The following is a 24,929-nucleotide window of genomic DNA, read 5'->3' on the forward strand; positions in this document are numbered from 1 at the left end:
CTATAAACTATAGCAGGATAACAGAAGAGCTCGGATGTGTATTTGCTCCAAACAGAGCTCTTTCAGGTTTTTAACTCCCATCCTTTCCCTTCCATCCTACCTCAGCATGTCCCAGGTGGCCAGAGCCAGAAACAGCAGTCTAGAAAGAGCTGCCCAAAAGCCCTGAGACTTGAGCCCACAGAAGACCAAACCTGAGACACTGGGAGAGGTCTCTGCTAGAGAAGCTTGAAAGGAAGGGACGTAAAGAGTTTTAACTTAAAGAAAATTTGAGTTACCTTTAAATACATATCACAACAAAGGGAAAAAAACCAAACCAAGCAACTCAGCATATGTTCTGTAGGAGGTAAGTCTTTCACACTTGCGTTTGCCCCATCAGAAAGGGACTCTAATTGGATCTGGATCTACCCAGTTCCAGGTGTCTTCTGCCTTGGGTCCCCAGAGCTATTCGTTTGTTTTGCTGGTGCACCTCAGCTTGGCACGGTGTCTTGATTACCAAGTGAATGTGGATTCAGCTAGCTCTGACCAGCTCTGGCATTTGAAAAAAATCCTTTTTCTTCCGCTTGAATTTCTCTGCCAGCTGCCTGCAAGTCAGGATTTCCCAGCCAGCAGCTCTTGTTATTATCTGTTTTCACTTGCCTTGATGTTTACCAGATTGGACTGTGTTTATCTCTATTAACCTTCTATCACTGCGGAGCCCCAGAATTACACACCCTATGTGGCTTGCGCACTGGGTCAGAACAAAAATAAATAAAGAGATAACAAAAATTCACCTTACTGAGGAAACAGTGAGGTCTAAAATGATGGCCAAAATAGCACGTGTTGATGATATCAGGGAAGAAAATAACTAAAAGGCCAAATGAAGGTATTAAAAATCAAAGCTTAAAATAATTGACAGCTCATTAGACTAAATCTGAACTCTGCTAAAATTCTCCACCAGATGAAAACTCTGGTACGAAAATAGTGCTGAACAGCTGAGAGCAGGACAAGCTGGCCTGATTTCCTCTGGTCTCAGAAGCTGAATTGCTGTGAAGAAGTGCTTTCATTTGTAACCTTAGATACATCTTGCAGTCATTTAGACCAGAAGGTCTGATTAAAAATGCATCTAAAAATATAAAGGGGAGATTCTCAATTTTTAAAGGGCCATAAAGCTATTCTGAACAAGCACCTAAGGATCATTTCCCATCTCTTCCAGTTCCTAGAAATCATGGGGATGAAGCAAATTTGGAAGAAGATGAGCCAGTATTTTTTTTTTTAAATTCCATTCTTGATCAAGTTTAATATAGTTTCAAAAGTAATAGGTGTTACATCCAGTTCTAGTTTAAAAAGAAACCACAGGTCTGGTCACTTGTCAGATCAGTGTTCAACAAAGACTTGAGGATATTGGTGCCGTTTCAGTCAAAGGAGGAAAAAAAGTCTGTAATGGATTTTGGGGTGAGGATCAGGTCCAGCTCGGCTCCTTCCTCAACGTGCTGCGTCCAGTCTCTGGAGGGATCAGTCCCTGCGGTCCAAACGGCTGCCACCCCCCACCCGAGCTAAAGCTGCCTTTGACTTTCTGGTTCCCTCAGGGGCTCGACATAGATGCAAGAAAACTAACTCCCCCCCCCCCCCCGATAACATTTTAATAACTAAAACACATCATCTGAACTTGTCGCTATTTTATTTACCTCACGTACTACCTTTCATTTACCTGCACAACGAGAACAAACCACTGGCTCCGCTACCAGACGTTTCGCTTTTATTGCTGCCGCTGGGACGAGCACCCCGGTGCAGTCTTTGCTGCGCCCCGCAGACACCCCTCGGCGCCCCAGCACAGCCCAGCCCCCCGCGGGGGGATTTGCTGGGGTCACGCTTAACAGTCCCCCCGCCCCCGGCCGTTGCCGCTGCGCCCCAAAGGCGGAGGCCGGGCACCTCTGCGCGGCGGCCCGCAGGCACCTGAGCTCGGCGGCGGCTGCGCGGGGGGCGACCGAGCTGGGGGGCGGGCGGGCGGGACCGCCCCGGCCCGGCCTGGCCCTCACATGCGCGGCGCCGCGGGAGCCATTGGCCGCCGCCGGGCCGCGGGCGGCGCTCTCGGCCGCGGGGCCGGCCCTCGCCGCCGCCGCCGGCAGCCGGTGCTGTCCGTGCGCCGAGCCATGCGGGTGTGCGTCGCATGCGGAGAGCGCGCTGCAGGGCGCTGCTAGGAGCCGAGCCCGCCCGGCCGGCCGGCCCGGCCTCCCTCTCCCCGCCCGCCGCCCGCATGGCAGCGCCGCGGGAGTGACCGTCCCGGAGAAGGTCTGCGTCCTCCGCGGCACGCTCGGCTCGGCCCGGCCCGGCTCGGCTCGGCCCGGCCCGGCCGGGCGGTTCTCGGGGTCCCCCCAGCCCGCGGGGCCGTCCCTGAGGTGAGGCGAGCGCGCGGCCGGCGGGAGGCGGTTGGGCAGGCGGCGGAGGGGCCGCGGGGGAGGGGGCGGCACCGGCACCCCCCGCCTCTCCCTCCCTGCGCTTTCCGTCGCGCTTGCCTTCGCCCCCCCCCCCTTTTTTTTTTTCCTTTTTTCCTGCCTTCAAAACGGCCTGGATTGGCTTGCCGGTATCGCTGCCGGCGCCGGTGCGGCGCGGGGGCACCCAAGCCCCCGGCAGAGCTGCCGGTGGGACCTCGAGGAGCGGCCGCCACTCGCCGCCCTGTTTTCGCTGGGGGGTGCGCGTCCAGGCGGGACGTGCCCGCGAGCGGCGGCGACGACAGCGGGGCCGGCCCCGGCTGCGGGTCTGGGAGTATAACGTGCTACTGGGAAATGCGGCTGGAAAAAGCGAGCCCCCTTCCGAGGTCGGTGGTATTAAATCCATGTGGGGACCGCCAGCTGTGCGTCTTTTGTATGGGGTCAACTGTGCCTGGTGGTGCACCGCACGCAGATTAAAGGGGCCCGAACCAGTCGATAAAACACATCTCCAGGACAAAACCAGCCCTTGTCAGAGAATCATCTGTGGTTTCTGGAGGCACGTCTCCTCCCTTCCCGCAGCTCCCCGGTACGTGGCAATACCGACTCCTGCTCCTGGAGGATCCCTGAGCCTGGCACAGCAGCTCCTCTGTCTTGCAACCTCCATTTCCCCCCTCCCCGTCGCCGTCCCCGTTACAAGTGCTGCCACTGGTGTTAAACAAACACGAATTCAGGCGCAGAAAGCCTGTGACTTGCCCAGCATCCTTCAGGGAAGCTGGCCTGCGGTCACTGGGGGGATGCAGGCTGTGCATTTACAACACGCCAGCAGCCCGTGGCAGTTTCTCTTCTGGATGCTCCCAGTGTGTAAGAGCCATGAGGTAGGTTACTCAGACTTGAAAATGGAGGACGGTAGTGGTAACCAGCCTGTCGTTTGGTGGAATAAGTCTCAGCAGTACTTCCTGTAATGGTGGTGCTGAAAGTGATGTTTTACTTGGCTTAGTCGCTGGTGCAGAGAGCAAAACATCTTCAATGCTAGCTTTGGAGTACCTGCTACTCATAAGCATTATCAGTTGAAGTATTTTGGTTTTTTTCAGCATTATGTCTGTCAGCCGTAATAGGAAAGGTTCATCTTTTATGCCTCTAAAACTGAAGGTGGGGAATGGCTGTCCCCCCTTGTATGGGAAAGAGGGCTTTAGGGTGCGAGAAATTTGCAGGAACAGCAGGGAGATTTTGATCCCACAGCTCTGAGCTATCAAAAAAGCACTCTCATCCCAGATGGGGTAGCTAAGTCCCTTTCTCTGTGTCTTGTTTTCTTTTTTTTTTTTTCCCCTCCCCTCTTCCTGGTGGCAGAGGAAACCCCCTTTCTTCAAACTTAGGGTAAGGATCGGTAGCATAGAAGGTTAGTGTTATGTTATTTGCTCTTGATTGCCATCTTAAATTAATTCACGAAGCCTTGCTCAGAGGCTAGGATCCTGTTCGTTCTTTGTGATTTACAAATCCCCTATAAACCTTTTATTGTTAGTTGAAACTGATTTATGAGGTCCTGACCTAGGAATATGCTACTGTGGCTGTATTTTCTGTGCTGTACACCATTTTCTCCTATGTTTCTGAGCAAGCATTGCCTTTATAGTAAACTCATTTGATGCTTTGCCTGTATCATGCTTAGTGTGAAAAACACTTGTCTGTTACGTCTGCTATATCTGTTTTCTTGCACATAATAAGCAAGGAATACTTAAATAGATACTGTTATTTGCAGTCAAGATTACTTTGATAAAGATCCAAAGTTTACAAAGGCTACATGAGGTAACGTGGGGAAGGGAGCAGCATTAAGCAGTAATTTATTTTGTAAGATCCAGATATGCACAATAGATATCTGTACCAGTCCTGACATCCTTGGGGGGATGGTAATCTGTCCAGTGTGCTCAGACCTGGAGGAGGAATTCTAAAGCAGCAGCACCGGCAACGGAGAAAGTATGCGTGCTGCTGTCATGGGAAGGTAATTATTAATGGGAACAAACCTGTATAATAACAATGCAAAAAGAGTGAAAGCACTGAGGTGCTTGCTGTGGAAAGACTAACTAGTGTACGTTGCATTAACATATAGCTGCACGTGTGAAATACGGTTCTTGTATTCCAGTTCTTTCTTAGCCCTGTATTCCTGTCACCTCAGACAAGCCCCTTTCTCTTCTGTAGCAGTAGGTAGGTGGAGGTATGGAGATATCACAACTGTACATCCTGTGTATAGACAGCTTTCTTGACTGCGTGCCTGGAGAGTAAGAAAAAAGCTGATGCTGTTAGGGATATGCTTGCAATAAGTCCTGCCAGTGAGAGGAGGATAAGAAAATAAATGCTAGTCGATAAAAGGGTATGTACATCCCTGTGGTCAGAAGTGCTTGTGACCATGTGTGTTGTGGCTTGGTGCGGTTTTATGAGAAGTGACTATACTCAAATTTCCCGCCTTTGAGTTCTTTTAATTTCTCCAGGTCTTCCCCTTCCTTCTGTATGTTGAGGTCCCATTCAAAGTCTGTTGAAGCCAGTGGCAGTAAGTGGATTTTTCAGTCAGGTCCTGTACTACTGGCTGATTTTCGTTCCCCCCTTGTGTTCTCAGATGGCACCAGCTGCTGTGTCAGTTCCTCCTTTTGCTGCGTACTTGTGGGCTGGCTTGGGATGTCTTGCAGGCAGAGTGCTGACTCAGCTCCTCGGCCCAGCCTCCCTTGCTTTCTCCTGCACCTCTAAGAGCCAGAGGAGAGTTTTGATACAGGTACATGGACACTGATAGCTGAGGATGAATTAGTGTCCTGAGGCTTAAACATTTACTCAGTGTGGCGCTGGGGATGGCTGTTTTACTGAGAAGTAGCTTGAGTCACAAATGATGTCACGGGGGAACCCAGTAAACTAGTTTCTCAACTAGATGCAAACAAAAGGGAGTTTCAGAGTTAGTCTTCTACCAAATAGTGAACTCTGAAGGTTTTTCATTTCTTTTCAAAAAAGTAATCTGTATCTTCCAATTAATGAATAAAATTGCTGTAGATCCCTAAATAGTCATAAAACACAATTAGCAGTATTTACATTATACTCAAATGTTACTTTATAAAGTGGAAAGAACAAAACATGTTATTTCAGTTTCTGCTGTTTAAATTTCTCCGTTCCTTGCTAGCATTGAAACCAGACTACACAATTCTCCTTTTGGGTTTGGGGTTTTTTTTCCCCTTTCTTTCTATTTTGTTTGTTTATTTATTTATTGTCTCTTGGTGGTTGGAAGATTGTATCCTGGCAAAAAAGAAAAAGCTATTGATGTATTAAGAAAAATGGAAATAATTTTCCTCAGAAACCTTACATTTAGATAAAATCTTGTCTGTGCTTTTGCATAACTGACATTTTAAACATTTTTTTCATAACAAGCAGTGAAAAGTCTGTGGACTTCACCATGCAAAGACTTGTGCACATGACTAATTTTCCACACATGTATAGTCTCATGATCACGCACGCATGCATGCATAAGGCTCTCTGGGGTCACAGTTGATCTTGGAAGTGTTTGCTCTCAGCTGTGATGTTGAGGTGCTGTGGATCTACACTTGTATGATTTCCCAGACAAGGGCTGAAAGATGGACAAGGATGTTTGTGAAATACAGTTTTCCAGCAGCTACCAGCATTATATTTGTAAAAGCGATTGTAATTACTGTTTCAAAGCTATTCTGTACCTGTTACCTTGAGAATACTTTGAGCCATGTTTTTTCAAAGTTTGACTTGCTTGCGTTGGGGATGGGTTTGGCTTGAGATCTTTTGGTCTAAGCAAATTGAGTGCAATTTTCTTTTAACTATATAACAAAGAATAGGTACTTATTGCTTGCCAAACAATTTTTCCCCTCAGAGATTCCAAACAAATTTTGGAAAGAGCAAAGCCAGTATTTCTAGTGTTTAACTTCTTGAGAATCATCTTGGGTTTTGGCACATTAAAAAGGAAAGTGCGTCACAAGTCAAGTTGGCACTTTCTAATACCATCAGTAATGTTCATTTCCACATCATTAATTTTAACTGACACTGCTTCAATCTTTCTCTCACCACAGACTTCTTCAATTAAAAGAACTGAAGCTCTTTGCACTTAATTCTATATTCTCTTCAGCTGTATTCTTCTAGTCTTGCAAGAGCAGGTTCCTGTCCCCCTTCAGGAAATGGATAGGGAGAGAAGCTCAAAGACCTTCACGTAGCAGCTGCCAGAGTGTTCAGGGAGATATCCTTGGAAGGAGGAAACTTGTTTTCTTGGAAACAAGCCAGCAAAATGCCACTTTTGCCCAATGCTGGGAGGCAAGCAGTAGTGCGAGAAGAGAGTATGGCTGCACCAAGGACCCGTTTGTTGGCACTGTTTTAAAAGAAATACCTTCCCTTTTCTTCTTCCTCCTCTTGAAGTACAAATCAGGATACGAAAACACATTGTTCATGTAGTCTCAAAACTGTTGCTACCTATAATCTTCCTTCTTTCCACCTGAGCTCTTTCCTCAGAAGTGATTTGTTCGAAGACTAAAGTAGTTGTGATTTTCAAGACTTCAAAAAGAATCATGGTGTAAAATACAGCCACCCTTAGGGGAAGAGGAAAGTTATTTGTTGCTCAGATTTTTTCCTTTCAGAGATCCTTTTCTTGGTGGATGTAACTCTGATGAAGCAGCCAAAAAAATAACCAGGCTGAAAGCACATGGCAGCCAGCAGCAGGTGAGGATAGCAATCACCTTTATTCACCATGGTCCTGTATTTTGTATTGTGTGATCAATAGAAAAAGAAATGGTCTGGTTCTTGTGACCTGCCTTGTTCTTTGTTAGTGTTAAAAAAAGAACCCTCGCTGTATATGGTCTGTTTGTTAAAAGTTAGGCATTTCAGGTATTCTGTCTTATGAACGTCTCCTTTGAAGACCAGGAAAATGCAATGGAAGATTTCTCAGACCCAAGGTGTGGGCATAACAGATAATTAAATGCTGTTGCTACCCTTTCGTATCAAACATGTCTTCAAACTCTTTGCTGTGCATTTAAATTTGAAAAAATTGCACAATTCCCAGACTGGAGTTTTAAAATCCTTCTCTATTAACTCGCTCAGGATTTTTCTGAGTGATGTCTCTTGATGATTTCCTCTGTATGTTGAGACCATGGGTGGGGCTGCTGAAATACAGGTGTCTGTTGCTGTTCTAGATGTCTTATCTGTGACACTCACATGGAGCTGGTAAATACGATGAGACCTACAGCAAACACTGTCCTGGAGCACCTGCTGGAGTCTGGTGGTGCTCTAGATGGACCCCTTCCATAGATTCATTATGTAAAGGTACACACAGAAAGGAAAAAAAACAAACACAAAGGCTCTTTATAGCCCTTGCAATGAAGCAGCGAGGCAGGCTCCTACCCGCCCCCATTCAGCCTAATGGCTACAAAGCCACAGCCAAGATGGAGGTTTGTTTTTTTCCCCTTGGACTTCATTCTTTACAAGTCAGCACTGAGATAAGTTTCTCTATAAAAGGTGTTCCTGATTGCCCTTGGGTTCTACAGAAGCCAGGGCTGCCGCACCTCTAGTGTTTTCAAGTCTGGCCAATGCCACAGATACCAACATGCCTGCTAGAAGTAGCGTTCTTTGTTTCGGGTAGACTTTGCTTGAAGCACTTTATTCTTGCTGCAATGATTTTCCAACTTGGGATTATAGCTCTAAGGACAAAACAAGTGCATAGGATGTATATGTGAATATGATGTCTGAATATCTATCTGTTCTTCAGCCTTAGGATAGGAAGGAAAGGAAACTTACATACTTTTAGCTGGTGTGAGAACTTGTATAAAGAATACCCATGCCTGGAAGAACCCTAGTGTAGGCATGCTGAAGCTGTGTGTGCTAGAGATGGAGGCAGTTCTATAATCTTGCAGTACCTTTAAGGTCGAAAGAGAAGCTGGTAACCCCAGGGAGATCTTTTATGTACGTTGATGTGTGCACATACAAAGTTGATTTTTTCGTATTTTGTCAACAAAAAGTATAGTTGGTTGTCTATCTCAAATACGCTGATGAAAAAACCAAGCTTATGCAACACTGATTTGCTAATCATTGAAAATAACCTTTCAGTTCAAAAGCTTCCTCTGTGAATATTAATATTTTATACAGAAGTATTATGTAATAGACATTTTGTTGCCTTTGCAGTCCAGCACAGAGGAACACATTGTTAAGCTGATGTCATCTGGATTGTTCAGTATAAATTTGTCCACTAAACCAATGCAAATGTCAGTGAATGTCCATCTTGCGTATCTGTACATTGTGCTTTGTGTACAGATTGTGGAAAGGGAGAGTAGGAATTATTTTGGTCTGACAGTCTCTGCATTAAAACTTGAGTGAGAAGTGTAGTGCACTATCTTGCTTTGTTTTCAAGCACCGCTATGGTTACAAACACTTTCCACATGCATTAGCAATTGCCTTCATCAAAGATGCACGGAGGAACCAGACTTCACACTTAATCTGACTGGTGTTTAAAAATACAAACTGAGAAGTCCACATACAGGGTTCCTCTCAATGGCTGCCATCCAGAAACTTTCATGTACTTGCTTTCTGTCTAATTACATTAACAAATAAAGCCTAAACTACCTAACTTAGAAGAGGAACTGACAAAAGGGAAATGAAACTTCTCATGCATTTGAATTTTTTAAAGTAACATTTGCTGTTTTATAACCCATACTACATTTCTTCACTTTTTACCTTGTTGGCATTGTTCACAGACAGAAAGGGAAGACTGGCTTGATAGTTTTGCTCTTCTCCTTACCTATCCGTCTGACAACAAATCTGTCAGCTCTTGAAACAAGGAAGTGGAGGAATGCAGATACACAGACGCTCGTTGGTGTTGCAGAAATTGTGAGTTTGGTCAGTGCTAGATGGAAGTGGGTAGGAAAGTGTCTAATGAGGATAATGGGAAAAGAGTCGTTCTTGGAAAAAAAGAGTGGACTGAGAATGAGACAGAACTATACTAATAATAAACCAGGAAAATGAAAAATACAGTGGTTTGGACAAGACTCTATTTCCAGTGGTTAAAATTTGTGGTTATGCTTTGTTTATTTTTAGTGTAATTTGATTTAGGATGTACCTAAGTTGAAAGGTAAATTTAAGAGTGTCCTTGTTAGCATCAATCAGTTGAACTGAAACAGATTTTAAACAAACAAACTGCTGGGGCCAGAGTTACAGGAGAAGAAAAGTAGTGAAGCATGTAGTAAAGCCAGAAAATAAGAATGAGAGGCATGCAAAAATAGAAAAGAAAATAGTGACAGTGTGGCAAAGGAAAGGAGATAAAATTGTTGAGATAAGTGTGAGTAAATATCAAAGAAAATCTTAAAGCATGAAGTTGTATGTACTGTTCTGCACTTGAAAAGTGTATGACTTGTTTATCTGACTGTGGGAGTCTCATCTCTGGAAATAGGGCTTTCATGCTCACAGCTGAATGGCCAGGTTCTTGCAGTTTGCAATCAGCTTGAAAGCACGTTGCAAAGTTATACAGATTCCTGTGTGGACATATGTATTAATTCCAGCAAATTTAATGGGCACCTCTAAACTTACAGGTTGCATTGGTACAAGCCTAGTTTCGGCTGAATAGTTTTGCACCTGCCTAATTTGTGTTGTAAAATCGCAGTCTGTCCATGTGCACAGCAGCCCAGAGCAGCCCAGTCACAACCAGCACGCAGCTGGTCAGTGTGAGGAGCGCTCTGTGCTCCAGTTCTGCTGTTTCTTTTGTGAATGAAGAGAGAATGGCGGCCCTCCACACTGATAGCTGCCGATTTCTGTCACCTCGTCCATGTCTTCAGTGTCTGATTATTTTTACCTTCTTGCTGTCTGAACTTGAAAGATCTTAGATCTGGCTTGCTATCTGCTACTGAATGTAATACCAGAGCTACCAGCAGCAGTCACCTCTCTTAGGGCCTGTGGATCAAACAACAGGTTACCTATAGCCCTGGGAAATTTTGCCTGCTTGCTCAGCAAGGTTTGATTTGTTAATGCCTTGGTTATATTCCTGCCTTCTGCGACAAGAGAGGAAGCAGGAAGAAGTTTTGCGCACAGGCCCTGGCTCATGGAGAAGGGAAGAGGTGGCCGCAAAGAGAAGGAGAGAATTACAAGATGCTCCCGAAATAAAGGGGTGGTTGGGTGGTATGTGAAAAGCCGCAGCGAAGCCCTAGTATGGACAATGAACTCTGCAGGGAGCAGCAGTAGGATTCTCTAGGCTCCCATGGAGTAGGAGCAATGCCTAAGGTGCTTTCCAAAGGGAGTGTGGTTTCAAGACCAGCTGGAGCAAATTTGAGCTCACACTGCTGTTGAAAGTTCAAGTCCTGCCGTCCTGCCCACCCACCTCTGCCTTGGTGGGACAGGATGCTTCTCCGAGGCACACACCAGGGGAGAGAGTGGGAGTGTTAAGCAGCAGGGTGGCCACAGATCAGCTTAAGCTGATTGTGAAACCTCACTCAGAGATAGCAACAAAATCTGTTATTTATCTGGTTAGGTTACATGCTGCTTTTGACAGTGCTTCTACAGTAGGTTTCTGTGCTGGTTTGGGGTTTTTCTTCTCTCTTGATGGCATGACATTTTTCCTGTGTGGTGGTTTGTTGTTGTTCTTATGCAGCAACAAGGGAGGAAGATGGTGTTTTCACCGAAGTGATTGTCAAATGTCTGCTGTTGGCTGGGTACTTGGAGATACATGTAGAACTGAGAATTACTCAGTTGTCCTGAAATTAAACCTGTCATGACTGGAACTGCTTTACATATTTTATTAGCTGAGGGTTTTTTCCAAGATCTCTACTTCTTCCCCAAAATACTGTGATTTCCATCCTCCTTTCTTTACAGAATTCATAATAATTTGCTCTGTAAGTGCATCATCTGATTTTTTTCACTCTGTTAGCAATGATTGTTTGTTTCCCTGTTAAATGCACCCCCTGTAAAGCGCAACAGAAGTAGCGTTTTCCATAGTGGAAAAGATATTTGATCAAGTGACTGTACAAATGAAGGCAACCACATGTAGGCTACAGTATATAGGACATGGCATTTGGAGGTTGCATGTGTTATGCCTGAAGTGCCAAGTGCCTGGCTGTGATTCAGATAAAGTTGGCACTGGGTGATGCCAACACCCCAGTGTAAATGGGGTGTAAGTCTTTCCCTATGCTGAAGAGCCCTGAAAGAAAACAGAAGGATTAAAAGGAATGAGTGCCGGAGGGGACTAGGTTATAAGAGAAGTGGTGCATGTGCTCCTTATTTAATCTTCTTCGTACCCACTGTTGCATATGCCGACTCTGTAACAGTGGGTGTGTATTCTTGTATCAGAGCAGATGATTCTGTAAGAAAGATGTTGCTTTGTTTTAATAAATTGAGGTTGTCTCTTCAAAAATGGGAGGGGGAGCTGAAGGAAGAAGCATAAAGAGGGAATTCTTCAAATGGGATTTAGAACAAAATCCAGGAGGATTTCTGTGTCGAGAACTGCAGGGAAGATTCCTTCGCTGGTCTTGGCTCTGCCCAAGCATCTACTTATGCACTGGTATGATTCATATGAGAATTTCTGCTTTAGGTTGGGTTTTGGTGTTTGGGGTTTTGGTTTGGTTTGGTTTTGGGTTTTTTTGTTTGTTGTTTGGGGGTTTTGTTTGTTTGCTGGTTTTCTTTTAAACCAAAATCTTATGAGTGTGTTTTGTCATTTGTTTCCCTCCACCTCTCCTCCAGCTACGATCCAACTAATGTGCTCAGCCTGTTCTGGGAAGGGGAGGGTGGTGAACCTCAGCAGTCTTTCACATTGTGATACAGGTCCTGAAGACAAGCTGTCCTGTTCTTCCATGCCTTACCAAGTGTCATGGTGGTGCTGTTTGGCCTCTCCTGACACCTTTCCTTAAATGCTGATGCATGTTCAAAAAACGCAGCCCTCCTACTTTGGAGGTGGGAACTGCCTTTGCCTTCTGTTTTCAGAAACAGCTTGTTGCCTTTGGGGTGGCTGCTGAGGAGGGGTTGGAGGGCATGGCGAGCTCTGCTTAGGCCCTTCTTATATGGGTCTCTGAACTCGTGAGAAAAGGTTACAGAAACAACCAAGGTGAACGGCCCAGTGGCTAAGAGAGCGTTTGCTGTCAGAGCTCAAGTACAATCCAAAGGTCTGTTCTGAAACCTGCTTGCAATAGGCCTTTGTAAAGTATCTAGTCAGAGCTTTTTCCCCCGTGTATTTAAAAAACAACAGTCTCCGAAAACTCCAGTTCTGGTGACGTATGCTGCAAGAAGGGATTTAGTTCTCCCAAGACCACTTGACCACCCCGACCCCTTTGAAAGAGGGAGTTCTTTAAGATGCATATTTACTTGTGCATTTGGCAGTGTCTTCCCTATCTCCTTATCCTGGGTCTCTACCACTAGGAAGAAACCTGGAACAGCAGGCTCCTGCTGACCTTTAAAAAGCTCTCAGTGGAAAGCATGACACAGGGCTTGTTCCTGTGGGCTTCTGAGTGCCAGCGGGTGCCAACCCTGAAAAGGCCTCAGAAAGTAAATTAAGAGGGAAGCGTGTCTGTGTTGGTTTGGTTTTTTTTTGCTGCAGTGGCTTGGGAGCCGCTCAGCTGGGTGAGTGCACTGTGCTCAGCACTGGGCATGGACCCTAACAGCAGAGCAGCTCCCCGCTGCAGCTGCCACCAGTGTGGAAGCAACGGGCTGGTGGCTGAAGCAGGGGATGCAGCCAGTTGTCCCTGCCTTTGAGCCCTGGCTGCAGGGCGTTCGTTCCCTGTCCTGGGGGATTGCCTCTGTTCCTGTCGAGGAGCTGCTGCCAGCTGGGCTGGGACTTGCCAGCCTTGCAGCGAGTGCCCTGCTGTGCTGGCATTTGCAGCCTGGCAGCAGCGTGCAGCGGTTGGCAGTGCCGGGGAAGGGCTTGGGCACGCAGCAGCGCTGCTTGGGGTGCAGCCAGGGCAGGAGAGGCACAAGAAGGGCAGCGAGGCAGTGGCGGCTGGCCTGCTGCGCATGGAGAGTGGTGTAGAGCCCTGCCTGTTGCTAGGGGACTCTTTTCACTTATGAAGCAGCATTGGTCTACGTAGCAGCTTTCTCAGTGTTTGTTGATTGGAGGCAATTACTGTAAAATACTTGATTTATAACAAGGCATACTTAATAAGCAGCAAACTAAAATAAATACTCATTAATTACCTGCTGGAGTCTGGCTGTTCGTTTTGCTGAGCTGTTGCTTTCCATCTGTGGGTTCTGCTCCGCCCTGCAGCCTCTGAGTCCCTGGAGGTAAAGGCAGCCATGCTGGGGTCTTGGCTGGTGGAAGTGTTGGGCTAAAGGAGGAAGACGGGGAATCCTGTTTCTTCTCTATTTTGTGTATCCCAGGGATAGGGGCATTTTCCAGAGGTTTTCCAGGCAGCTCATTGACTCAAGGTGGGATGCTTGCCTGGCATACTGCTGTAATGCAGTACTTCAGATATGATCAAAGCAGTTGTGTGGAGCACATGTGTTGTGCAGCTACCGTGTCATTGGGGTCTGGTCTGGCTTTTATGGTGGTGTAGGGAAGTGGTGGCACAGAAGTAGCAATGCCCTTTGTTAAGTTTGGATGAGCCAGTATGTTTAAGAAAATATGTGGGAAATGGCAAATTGCTTATTTGAGGGATCTCTGCTCTTCAAGAATAGAACAACTCATTAGAGTATTTCTGAAATTATAAGGGTGTGCTCAGCCTTCCCCAGAGATCAGGCACTGGTGGCAAAAGGATGACTAACATTCTGCTTCCATGTCACAGAGTGGCATTTCTCTGACACTTGGCTAGCGTTGACACTTTATTTGGCCACTTTGATTCACAGCAGTTTGTTTTTATACAGGAAGAGTCTGTGGTGCTTGTCAAAATGAGAAAGTGACCGTCAGTGACCTGGCTTGGTACTCCTGTCACCAGAGTCTCCTGGAGCCAGTGGTCAGCCCAGCTGAAGCCGGAGGAGGAAGGAAGAGAAGCACAGCCTGATCAGGTACTGAGCCAGGAATGGGAAACGTTGTCTGATGCTGACTTGAATCAAGTTGTGGATGATCATTAGTTATAAAAATAGAGTTCTGTTCCTTAAAAAGTCTTGCTAACATGTGTGATACGATGGTGGCCTAGTAACGACAACCACGTCATCTGTAGGCCTGGCATGGGTGCATGTTATATGCTTGAGTTCTGTAACAGATCTGAGGTAAACATAAACAAATGGCAACTTTGTGTTTTCGGGGGTATTTGATTGACACATCTAATGTGCAGTACGGCGCAGTATGTGTTTGCCAATACCTGTATCCAGGCTCCATGTAAGTTGGAAGGAATGGACTAGGAATACTCTTAACAAATGTTTGAATGTTGAAGAGCAATTTGATGTCTTGAGGAAAGAGTTTTTCCTCAGCTTTATTCTTTTTTCTAATAGGGAGATAAAAGTGCCAGCTTTCGAGGAGCACAATGTTATGCAGCAACCACAGAGCCCAAAAAGGTAGCAGACTGATGGGTTTTAAGACAAAACGAACTGTCAGCTTACTAGCTGTGTTTTTATTTGCTGAGATTCCCATAACCGTTCCTGGAAACTGGTATTTATTCTTGCATTCACATCTTTCAGGTTGTCACACTTAAGAAGACTTAGTTAGATTCATCTTGTTGTATGAAGACTCAGAGAAGATCAAGGTTTTGGTGTATGCTATTAAGATTTATTTTTTCTTACATGACTCTGCTTTCCAGTTTATGTGGAACTCCTGCTCTGAGGACCATGTTCTAAAAAGACTTTGCGTATTTTTACGCACCTTTAGAGATTCCTTAAGAACAGGGCTACTACTTATGTGTGCTCGTACAATGCTTGGGATGGCAGTGGCCCGCAATTCACTTCTAGAGGGAACCATTCTTTGAAGAGGCACAGTGTTTTTCACCTTGAGTTGATGCTTTCTCTCCAGAAATACCAGCATCTGTCCCTTAGACTGTCTGAATTTATTAGTCGCATTTTGATGTTATTTTTTTTATTTATTGACCCAGCATGGGTTTGTTTAAATGATCCGTTAAGAAAATTATTCCTAATGTTCTAAGGGTAATTTTCAGCTCTGTCTGATTATTTCTTTCCTTGTGTGGTTAAAAAAGGGAAGTCCTTTTCTAGCATGCGTTGGGAATCCTTCACTTTTTTTGTCTTGGGAAATAAGAATCGGCATTTATTTGATTCAACAACCAGCTTCCTGCTTCTCAAGGAAGAGGCAGTGGCTCATTCGCCTGCAAACATCCCTCCTGTGGAGACTCTTTGTTGGAGTTAGAGGAAAGCTAGCAACTACTAGTAAAATAGCTGCATAGCAGGATGAAGAGGGATTATTGAAGCATTACTAGGAAATTCATGGCTGTGTGCAAGACCTTATGTACTCCACAGACAAGCTGACCTAAATTCTGCAGCCAGGCCTTACTGGCTTCTGCGTTGATGTGATGTGGCAGGCTGGATAACCTGCAGCAGATCTGGGTTTAAAAAAAAAAAGAAGGGGACAGAGAAGACTTATATTTGAGTAGAAACACAGGCAGGGCAGTCTTTATACTGAATCTGTCTTAAACTTTTTTGTTTTCTAACCCACACCTCTCTATTCTTAATATTGAGTACTTTTCACGTAGTCAAGATGAGACTGCATTATAAGGGTGATCATTAGGAAGAGTGGAGAAGTTGTTTACTCCTGGATGGGGAAACGGGTGGTTTCACTCCTAACAGGCTTTTACGGATGGTTTGGAGTTGAGATAAGTTTTAGCAAAGAAATGGTGATATGTGTCTTATCAGTGAAACTGTTAACCCAACTGACATGTAGTCATCTCTGGGGGGGGATAGGATTAGTATCTAATTGACATAAATGGAATGGCTTGCACTTATGTTTTCAGGCAGTCTGTTTGTTTCTCAAGATTATACATCACACACAAAACATGACACAAAAATCCAAATAGGAAATGAAATGCCACATCTCTCAAAGTGAAGTTGGTCAGTCTGACCTGTGTGCAGAATTTTACTGCTGTTACTTCTTGCAGTAGGATTGTGACTTTGCAGTTTAGTTTCTGCTGGCACAGACCTGGTGTGATGGCAGTTACTGCTTCCTCCCTTTTTCTGTAGACATAAGCTAGACTGATGCAATGCTCTCCTTTGCATTCACGCCTCCTGCTTGCACGCTTTCATTACCCGGTCTTGCCACTTCCTTCTGAGGTGGCCCTGTGACTACGAGAGGAATTTTTCTGCTGGTGCTGCTTAAACTGGGTCCTATGAAAGGAACAGTTTATGCAGGCAGAAAAATTTCACAGCCACTAGAAGGGCTTCTGCAGTAACGTTTTTGCTGGCATAGTTGGGAAGCAAGAAAAAAAAATAATCTTGGCTGATACAGCTAAATCAGCAAAATGTTAAAGTGTGGCTAGGGGCTTTCCAGTGCAAGTGTTATGGTCTGGTTACTGTGATGGAGTGTGTATGTGTATATATAATATACTTGTGTCTGGAAACCTCTTCCATGGGAGCATAAGCTTTAAGTTCTTTTGAATTTTGTTAGAGGAATTTCTGCAGCTGCAGAATCCTGAAGTGCCAGGGGAAATATTGATATCCTCAAACATAGCTGGTTTATTTTAGATCACATTTCACCGATGTGCTTTTGATTTGTTTTAAGAACAACTTGTCTGTATAAGCTATTTGTTTACTATATGCACATAAGAAGTGGTGATGCTGACCTTCTTCTGGAAGTAGGAATGAAGGGACCCAAGGAAGGGTGGATTTGCTTGGTTATTTTCTTTCATTTCTTGTGTCCTGCTTTACTGGCATCTTGGAATGTAGCTTCTCTGTGCAGTGTAAGACTGTTTGTTCTCCAGAGGTAGGCAAATCTGTCGGATTTACTTGCTATGCATCAGCTCCCCCCGTGAGTTAATTACAAAAATGTATTAATACCAAACTTAAAGTTAGGAGGTAACCTGTCAGCTTGCTCTAATCTGTTCGTGGAGTGAGTGCCAGGTGTAGCTTGTGCTGATGGTCCTTTGTATTTCTTGCGTTTGAGCTGTGAGCTTGTGGTGGAGTCAGAGGGTGAGACCGGGAGTAGCTCGCTTATGAAAATAAAATCAATTTTTGACAATATCAAAATCAATTTTTGACAACAGCAACCAAGGGGCAGACAAAAGGTGGATGTCCTGAAGAGCTGTGTGTGTTAAGTGTCCCCCAGCCTCAGGAGGAGGGTGCGCAGGTTCCAGATGTGTTGCAAACGGCAGACTTTCCTGGACGTTCACCTGCAGTTCAACTTCTAGCTTAATACTGAGGTATGTTGTAGGGGCTCCCTGCAGGTCTGCCTGCTCACATACCGAGTTATACGGATGTTGGTATCAGCCACGGTTGGCGCGGTGTTGGCAGCGAGGGCTGAGGGAGGAGGGCAGGGCTGCCCTGCACCGGTCATGGCTGGTTCCAGCCGGCTCCCCAACCGACCCCAGGGACCGGCTGCGTGCCAGAGGGGAGCCAGAAGACCCTGCAGGGACCGTGACCAGTGCAGGAAGCACCACCACGTGCCGGCCCTGTCGCCTCCCTGCTGGGACCAGGTACGGCAAGGGGATTGGAGAGCAAGGGCGCTGTTTCCCCTCTGTGTGTGTGTGTTTCAATACCAGAAGCAGTAATTAGAAGTTTATTAATTGACAGATAAAGTAAATTGAGTTAAATTCCCCCCAAAACTGATAAACTGTTTTCTGCTTGCAACAATGTTATTGCCAAGGCTGCCTCAAGGCAGAAGTAAATTTTTCCTTAGGTGTAGATATAGATGTCATTTTGACTACTTCTTTGCAATGAAAAGGACTTCTGTGTACCTGGTTCCAATGTTACAATTTTCATGTCAGGTTGTCTTTTCTTCCTGTGGTCCCAGCAGAATTTTCAATGTTAACATTAGATACAGGAACTGGAAAATAGCTCTACTTTGCTGGGTTTTCCACTGTTTTTGCTGCCGTATTTCTTTGCCTAGACAGGAGACTTGTCTATTACTGATAGCAAAAGCCAGTCCCAACAGCCACGAATCTGTGGGCTGAGCTGCTTCCAGCCAGCTTGTCGTCCTGCAAGCCTGAGCCCGGCCTGGCCATGGGCGGTGATACCAACTGCAGCACGGGGCGAGGAAGGAGACGGTGCTCATGGGTGTTTGTCAGCAAACTTGCTGTGGCAGAGAAAAATGTGAGCAGGGTCAAAATGCAGCAGTGCTCTCTTTAAACCTTCAGCAGAATAATGTTGTGTTGCATGTTTTCATGTGTATAGACCTGTTTCCTACCGGATATGTACAAAATTCAGTAGGCTTCAGTAATGCTAGTTATGTGTTTGACACAATATGATGTTGTTTTGAAATGTTTACCTGTTCTAAGTTCTCAACTGGAATCTCAGGAGGTGTGTTTTGGATAGAAGGGAAGAGATTCCAAACATGTGGTCGCTCCCTCAAGCTTCGTCCCTTGTCTTCAGTAGGTGATACTCCCTTGAATAAGGGAGCACCATCACAGTGTGCTTGTTCTTTTGTACTCTTAGAGGCTGGCTGTGAACACTGGGGCACCAAATCAGCATAGTGAGGTTCAGCATCAAAGGGTAAAGTATGCCTATCCTTGTCCATACCTGATTTAGTTTCACAGGGGGGTAAAACACTTACAGCAATTCAGAAACTACGGAAGGGATTGGGCTGGGATGGGGAAAAGTTGGCCTTTCCAAGACCTGGTTTTCCTTGTGTAGATGGGCCTAATGTTGTCTAGTACTGCTGTATTTACACCTCTTGATGGTGAACAGGACATACCCTTAGAAGTTGGTGACGTTATTGCCTGGCATCTCAGACTGTAAAGATGGGGGGAGAAAGAGAGATTTGCAAGGGAGAAAGACAAACAGTTCTGTTGCCCAAATATTTTAGTGCTGCTGTGGTTTAACAGTAATATTGTGTTTCTCTGTACACAGCTTTTTATTGGCCTCTTTTAGAAAAGTTTTAAATAAATAATATATTTCTCTAGTTTTATTTATTATTTCAAGTGCTAGAGTTTGCTTGCAATTATAACATTCCACTGCCTCCAGTGATTGGATATATAAAATCCCGGCCTTTGTTGCTGAGCAATAAACTCCCAAACTTTCCACTTATCTGACTTCGCATTTCATGAGGTAGCTCTTGCTCAGTGTATTACTGGAAGCTGTGGAAAAGTTTTCTATGCATAATTAGAATTGATTTGATCAATAAGGCATCAGTCTCTTTCCCGTTCCCTTAACTCTTACATTCTGCAGGAGCTGGGCAAAAAAAATGTGATTTTTCTGCTCATAAACTGAATCTGCTACCTTTTGAAATAAAATGTTTTTCCAGGCAGGCTGCAAAACAATTTTTATGGGTAGTTCAAGTAATTATGTAAGGAACTAAATGATTGTTAACATTACTGATGTTTGAAACATTAGGGGAAAAAGAAAATTCCACGAAAAGAAATTTTGTAAAAAAGGAAAACCCCAGACAGCTGCTGGCTGCCCCGCCCCCACCTCCCTGCCTTGTGTTGTTTTGAAGTCCTGTGGTAGTTAAGGAGAGCACTGACCAGTGGTTTTTGGGGTTTTTTTTTTTTTAATCTTTTCTACGGAGGAAGCATGGTGGTTTGGGTGTTTAGAGGCAAAGCTCAACCACCACTACCCCGAAAAAACCCAGATTGTTGCTTACACCAGAGCTATAGGCTGGGGTCCAGCTGTAGTTTGCAACTGGATCTGGCAGTCCTGCATGCCTTGCCTTTTTGGCAGGTTGTGCTGTGTGGTGCCTTGCTGCCTCCCGTGACACTGGGCTGGGACGTTGGTACTGCTGCTGGAGGTTGGGGGCAGCGGACATTCCTGTGGCATGGGGGAGATGGAGAGGGCTGTGGAAATAGGGGTATTGCATGGGGTTTTCTTTAGATGCAAGAAGCAATGGGCTGTGATAGAGCTAGACAGTCCCATGTCAAGTTACCACCTTTTGGTTGATGAGCAATGGCTGTTTTTTCCAGAGTCTGGGTACTCCCTAGTCCCTGAGCAGCAGCTAATTGGTGGTAACTTGTAGTCAAGATCCACAGCAGTGCCAGTATTTCCTTTTCAGCTGAGGGAACTGGATGGGGAGCTGTGGGGAAGCTCTGCAGGATGTGGATGAGTGTTTGGGAAGGTGGACGTCGGTGGTGGTGGAGCAGGGAGATATCAGAAGGGTCAGCAGCATGGAGCAAAAAGCATGGGTAATGTTATGGGAATGTATTGGTCCACTCCTCCTCTGGATTGTGCTGTCCTGGTATGTGTATTTAGACTGAGACAATCTGGGATGAGTGGCTGTCAGCTTGGTAAAATAATCAGGTTGCCAAGAGCTCCATCATCTTGTTAAACATCATTTCATATTTATGGCATATTTGTCCATCTTTAATCCAGCTAATTTAAGATATGCAAATGTGCTTTTTAGTACTCTTTAGTTTCTTTCCCTACAGCTCATGTAAACCTTTTTGTTTGTTTTGGTTTTGTACCCCTGCTCTGTCTCAACCAGGGTTCAATCTGAAGGCAACAACTGAGAAACTCTTTCTTTCACTAAAAGGGTATGTCTAGGTTGTAGGGGATGGGAAAATGAGAATTGGAGCTCTCATCCATAAACATTTACCAAATCTTATTTCAACAGCCACTTTTGTCTTTCCTATAATAACAGGAGTTATGCCAACCTAAAAAGCCCCAGACCTGCTTTGCTTTGACATTTAGCTAGATCCTTACATGTAATATCCCAATGAGGGGTAGACTTATTCTGTTTTCCTTATATGTTGGATAGCACTTACATACATAGTTGGTAGAACTTGGGTGGTTTTCTTGCAGTGTCATTGAGTTTCTTTTTCTTGCGTGGGTTGCGCGCAGAGCTGTGTTAGTGGGAAGACAAACACTAGAAATAGAAAAATATGATGAGGCAAGTATTATGCTGTCAAGTATTATGCATATATTCTGTACTGTGTGTGCTGAGGCCCTGACCTACTTGAGGCCTCTAGGTGCTTCTGCAATATAAGTGTTTAGCAATGATAAACTGCAGTGTCTGGCAGAGGGATTCAGTGTGCAAGAACAACACCTGAAAAAACAACCTTTAATCCTTTCCCTGAAATGAGCCAGTTTCAAGGTTTCTGTTCTTTTGGGAGGGGTCGCACAGGATGCTTCCATTCAGTGAGTGTATGCTGGCATGATATTCAGTGGCCAGCACCTTGTTTTAATACTTCTCAGCAAAGTAATATTGATAGAGCTGACTTATTTGACTTATTTTTTTCCTGCATGCGTGCTGCAGTAATTCTTTGAGTGGTTTGGGGTTTTTTGGAGGGTTTTTGGTTTTTTGTTTGGTGGGGGTTTTTTTGTTGGGGTTTTTTGTTTTGGGTTTTTTGGTTTTTTGGTTTTTTGTTTTGGGTTTTTTTTTTTTCAGAAATAGTCAATATACCAGGAAAAGCCCCAGTCACCAATAATATCTGAAAACAACAAAAAGAGCAGAAGATCAGAAAGCCCACAGATAGTCCCTAAACAACAACAAAATGAGCTATAATGTGGTCAAGGAGAGAGCTGCTTGCAGCCAAGGGCACTTGCTAAGGGGAAGATGGGTTATGAAAACCTGACAGCTATCTTTGATTTTTGAATGAGGACAAATGTAGTTGTGTTCTCCAAATAAATGCTCGGAGTAGCTATGTTACTCAGTGTTCCTTATAATATAAAATGGCTGAGTTTCACAGCTTGTCACAAAAGGCCTTGGAGCTTATTCTTCGCTTTCTGGATAGTCTGATCACAGATGATGGAACTAGGCAGACTAAAGGGTCATGGCATTTTAGAAAGAGATTCTCTTAAAAATAACTCAGTGACCTTTTAGAGTTGGAGGTATCCTCAAGATAAGCTGTTTCTGATTGATCTGAGGCCAGGGATATGAGAGTTTCTTGCTTATTAAATGCACCAAACATGGATAGATGTGTATAGGGTTAAAAGGCTGTGTGAATCAGCACTGGTTGAAAATGTTTTCTGAAGTTTGAATGGGTTAAACGGTGTTACTGATGTTTCTTGACACCTTTTTTGGAATTTCATCTACCATATTAAAAGTATTTAGGGGATGGACTTGTTTTCATTCTGTACAACCAGAGGGCACGTAAGGAATGTGTATCTTGTTTTCAGAACAGTCATAGACCAGTCCTCAGGAGCTGACTCACTGCTATTTTGTAAGCAGGGTTTGCCTTCCTTTCATGCGGTTCTGCATTATTCCATTCCCTAGTCCATGGTAATTTAGGTCTTAAGTGTGCTGGTCTCAGAAAGCCTGCTTCCTAGAGTAGTATCTTATCCCCGTGTGTGGTATGTACTCGGCCTGATCTGCTACTGGTAAACGTAATTTTTGATTGTTTTATTTCTTTCTGGTTGCGTCTTCATCCAGTTATGGTACAAAGGCACTTTCCCTGCAGCTGTCCAATGTGATCATTAATAAACGATTATTAATCATTTTGGGGGTATTGTATTTAGTCTGTTATAGTTATACTGTCTCACTTGTATGGGCTTGTTTTCAATTTTTCCTACACAATATTTGAGACTTTCTTGAGTTTCAGATTAATTGACTTGTTCTACTTGTATTTTAACGGAGCTTTGCTATTGGGATGCCATGGTAGGGTGGGACTGGGAAAAATGGGCCGCTGGAAAGAATTAGAGGGAAGGCAAGGGCTCCGTACAACTTAAGCATTCAAGTTACAATTTCTAGTATGTAACACACCTTGAGTTATGGCACTATTGACTTTTAAAATCACTTAAACTTACTCTCACACCTTAATAACACTTTATTCATGGCAGGTCAAGTATTTTCCTGTGATTGACAGTAACTTTTTATTACATTCTTTTACTTGGATCTATTTATTTATTTATTTTACTCCAGCTTAGGAGGACGTAAGGTGCCAGAAATCTTCAGCACTGTCATAATTTTTATTTTTTAACTAAAAGCTTTTCTGAAAATAACTGTGCACCAATGTGTAAATCAAAACTCTTCCAAGAGGTCTGCTACCTGTGATTTTTTTTTTTTTTTTTTTTTTAATAGCTTAGCTAGGTGAAAGTTGGAAGATCTGGTTGTTTTAATTGATGTTTTTGCAAAACTTGTGTGGCTGGAAAACTGACAAGAGTCATGTGAATTTCATGTTACTCCTGCATGATTAAAATTAAGGGCAGTAGTGTGGGCTGCCACTAAAAATATTCCCAAGAAAACCATACAGGAGAGACTAGGGGAGAGAGAACCCAGCAGAGACTTCTTTTTCCTGTTCTTCCTATTCCACTGTAGCTCCAAGGCTGAACATAGTAAAAGGGAAAAATGGAAACCATTCTCATGGGAAAAGGGTGGAGTGATATCACTTTTCCTGATAGTAGCCAGGAGGCTGTGGAGAGGGGAGAAACAATAGGAAGCTTTTTGTTTCCTGGGTGGAGTTTTACATTTGACACTGATAAGTGGAAGCCTGATACGAAGGCATCAGGCTGGTAGAAAGGCTGCACCTTCCCTGAGAGCTGCTGGACTTCAGTCTGGGTGTTCCTGCAGGAAACTCCACCCTCTTGTTCTATCTCTGTCTGGTATGTTTTCTAAGCCCTGATGCCGTCCTCTTGTTACTGCTGGCAAAAAGTTGCATGTGTGGGAGATATGCAAATGTGTTGTAATGTTCTGATATAATTTTAGCGCAAGAAAAGAGCAAGCTCTGTATGTAGGTATCGCCAACTGAGCTCCAGTCTTGCAGCTTAGTTTATTTAATAGAGCTGTTAACTCTGAAAAGACATTTACATAGAAGTGGGGTAGAGGATCAAGTTCTTAATTTTCTAAGCTTAAAAAGCAGCTCCTATCAAGCCATGCTTCCATAAAACTAAATTCCTTTACAGACAGTAGGAACTGTCTGCATGAGTGTGAAAGAATTGGATCATTTAATGGCATGATTATTGAGGATTTCTGATTATGTGAATTCTCTCATTGCTTGCAGTGCATACTGGTCACTGGAAGAATACTGGCTTTGCTGTAACTGACATGGACTTCTTCTCTTGTTTCTCTCAATGTAAAAATTCTAAATACTGTTTTGCCTTACCGGTTTTCTTTGTGATTTTCTTTTCAGGTTCAATGAGAACATGATCTTTTTGTGGGAGAGAGGAATGAACCTACTAAAATCCTTTCTCATATGCAGGGTTAAGTATTGCACTCAGGAGGGTAATGTTTCAGTGGAATTGCCGTCTTTTCATAACAATTTAGACTTTGGTAAAGAAAGTGGATGAGTCATTGCAGGGGTTTGATGGCTGAAAAGATTGATATTATTAAAAAAACAATTAAAATTAAAAAATTAAATTAAAATATTAAAACCAAGAAGCCCTTTCCTCTGTGTCCCAGCTTTCAGCCATTCAAAAGATCATCAGATTCCCAGATGTAGTTTAACATTTGAGTACTATGGACATGTTTGTTTTGATGTCTTTCCCTGAACTGCAAATGTTGCTTTTTCTGTGCTTTCACTTACATGTTATTTATAGAGATATAAATGTCAAATTTGGTTTGAGCATTTTGATGAGGTTACAGCACTTTGAAAGAGCCAGATGTTCCCATTATTTTGGTGT

General features: G+C 44.2%; 1 protein-coding gene across 6 annotated transcripts in view; it reads left to right on the plus strand.

Moving 5' to 3' along the window:
* The first annotated feature begins 2,083 nt into the window (after positions 1-2,083).
* Positions 2,084-24,929, plus strand: part of LRRC8D (leucine rich repeat containing 8 VRAC subunit D) — a 54,646-nt gene continuing 31,800 nt past the window's right edge. For 2 of the 6 annotated variants that reach the window (XM_069789183.1, XM_069789182.1), the window contains exons 1-2: positions 2,084-2,375; positions 14,214-14,354. The gene's annotated coding sequence lies outside the window, so the exon portion shown is untranslated. Of the gene's footprint in view, positions 2,376-14,213; positions 14,355-17,488; positions 17,645-18,912; positions 18,933-24,929 lie in introns of those variants that run through there. The other 4 variants (XM_069789184.1, XM_069789181.1, XM_069789188.1 and 1 more) reach the window with 4 other exon arrangements.

The sequence above is a fragment of the Haliaeetus albicilla genome, chromosome 8, assembly GCF_947461875.1.
Source record: "Haliaeetus albicilla chromosome 8, bHalAlb1.1, whole genome shotgun sequence".
Taxonomy (NCBI): domain Eukaryota; kingdom Metazoa; phylum Chordata; class Aves; order Accipitriformes; family Accipitridae; genus Haliaeetus; species Haliaeetus albicilla.